Source organism: Microtus ochrogaster, unplaced genomic scaffold (genome assembly GCF_000317375.1).
Source record: "Microtus ochrogaster isolate Prairie Vole_2 unplaced genomic scaffold, MicOch1.0 UNK74, whole genome shotgun sequence".
NCBI lineage: Eukaryota > Metazoa > Chordata > Mammalia > Rodentia > Cricetidae > Microtus > Microtus ochrogaster.
Window position 1 is genome coordinate 561,352 of NW_004949172.1, and position 2,678 is coordinate 564,029.

Here is a 2,678-nt window from a genome sequence, read left to right on the forward strand (position 1 = left end):
ACCTTGACCTTGTAATGCCTCTGCTGCTTACTCTCAGTCCTGGTGTCTCCACCTTCTTCCCAGTGTCCTCTCTCTCTGCCTGGAAATCCTGCCTAGCTATTGACCATTCAGCTTTTTATTAAAGCAGTCAGAGTGATACATCTTCACACAGTGTAAAGGTATATTCCACAACAAATAAATATCAAAAAGAAAACTATATAAAACCAGGTGTGGTGGAGCCAGAGGCAGGCAGATCTCTGTGAGTTCAAGGCCAGCCTAGTCTACAGAGTTCCAGGACAGGCTCCAAAGCTACACAGAGAAACCCTGTCTCGAAAAACCAAAAGGAAAAAACAAACCAAACAACAAAACTAACATGCTTGGGTGGGTGTGCCTGCACAGTTACTCAGGAACAGATAGGAGGTCACCAAAGCCTGGGAGTCCCAAGCAGCCTGGGGAACACAGCAAGAACCTGGCTCTGCCAAAGCGTGGGGAGCACAGAGCTCCAGGTATGTACCATGTCTGTGCTCTGCATAGGTGCGAGCAGCCACAGCAGAAGAATGGATCCAGGTTAATACCGTGCCGGGCATGGTGTGAATCTTATTAAAATGAGAAGTGCTGCCAGGCTGTGGTGGCGCACACCTTTAGTCCCAGCACTTGGGAGACAGACAGGTGGATCTCTGTGAGTTCAAGGCAAGCCTGGTCTACAGTCCAGGGCAGGTTCCAAAGCTGCAGTGAAACCCTGTCTTGATAGCCCCCCCCCCCCAAAAAAAATGTGTTCACCATACAGTCGCCTTTCCCAGGCAAAGTGCACACTGCTTTCTACCAGACTGGATTTCATAAAGGGAGCCCATACAGCCAGGTGTGATGGCAAGCCCTAATAATCCCAGCACTCAGAAGGCTTAGGCAGGAGGGTACCAAGTCCAAAATCTTTCTGACCTGGTGAGAGCCCATCTCAGAAAGAAAACAACAGCCTTTTGTAAGGGAGGAACAGGGAATGAAGCAGCTGCTGTGGTGACCTCAGGTTACAGAATCAAACTCGACTTCCCTATTATGCCTGCTCAGGTGGGCCCCTCGCCACTGAGAGAGAAGCCCTTCTGAGCTAGAGAAACCCTTCTGCTTCCTGACTGCTGCTGAGGCCTCTGATTAGGGTGTAGGCGAGGGGACCCTAGAGGAGGGTCAGAGCCTCCTGTGTGAGTTAATGCTCTCGAACACATCTGCTCGCCCAGAGTTCCCAGGCCAGGTGGGGAAACCCAGCAGGACCTGTTTTCTTGGGATTCTTCTGGACCTCTCTGCAATGTCCCTCCCTCCAGGGCAGGGAGCGGCACCCCTCGGGAGTGAAGTCCTGTGACCTGCTATTGCACAGGAAAGAGCCGTCACGAGATTTTTTTTTTTTTTAATGACCAGCCAGAGTTACCAGAACAGAGTTTCTCTGGTCAGTGTGAGGAGGAAGGAGGTCAGTTCTAATCAGGAACCAACCATGACGGAAAACTCCAGCTGAGCCAGGTGCTGGTGGTGCACGCCTTTAATCTCAGCACTCAGGAAGCAGAGGTGGGTGGATCTCTGTGAGTTCGAGGCCATCCTGGTCTACAAAGCTAGTTCCAGGATAGCCACCGCGGTTATAGAGAAACCCTATCTTGGACCCCCCCCCCCAGAAAAAAAAGAAAATAAAAAAACTCTAGCTGGCTGCAGTGCTGGATCCCTGTAACTCCAGTACTTGTGAAGCTGAGGCAGGATAGCCTGGGCTACATAGTTGCAATATTCTGTCTTAAAACAAGGAGGGAGGGCAAAATGACTCCAAGAATAAAGCTGCCTGTCTTCAAGCCTGAAAACCTGAGTTCAATCCCTGGATCACACATGTTGAAAAAGAGAACAGACTCCCTGCAAATGCTCCACACAAGTGCTATGGGACATAAGCACTAGCACGCACAAGAATAAAACATCAAAGATAAATATAAGATCAAGTGAAGGCTGGCAAGATGGTGCAAGTAACCCACAGGGGAAGAAGAAAGCCAACTTCCAAAAGTTGTCCTCTGACTCCACATTCTCAAAGTGGCACATTTGACACACACACACTGATAATGAATTCAGTGTAAAAATAAATGAAATAAAAGAGAAACCAGGCATGGTGGTGCAAGCCTGCAGTCACATGCGCACATAAGCACGCACGCGCAAACACACACACAGGAAGAAGAAAAAATGCACAAATGAGGGAGAAGAAATTCTGTCATCAGCAGAAACTGCGAGTGTGCTGCCAGTGCCTCTGGACAGCTCAGTGGAGTGGACATTCCAAGGACTTTCAAAGATGGTCTCTCAGGATCCCAGGACAAAGGCCAGACCTCTGTCACTAGGCTAGTCCTTGACTATACCCAGGATGGAAGAGAGAAGGATGGAGGTAGGGAGACAACAAATATCCTTAGCTACCCTGTGGAGCACAGACTGCTCCGTTACCAGTGGAATCAGCCCTTAAGCCCTGAGGAATGAGCATGTCTTCTGTGTCTGTTCCATGATGGAAGCAGAAAAGATTTCAGCTATGCAAGGATAGCATCAAAGTCATTTTCAGCCACATAACCTAAGTCGAGGCTGGGCTCCCTGAGAGTCTGTCAAAAATAGGAGTAAAGATCTGGGCATGCTGGCTCATTCATAGTTGTAATCCCAGCCTTTGGGAGACTGAGACGAGAGACTTGTCATGAGTCTGCAGC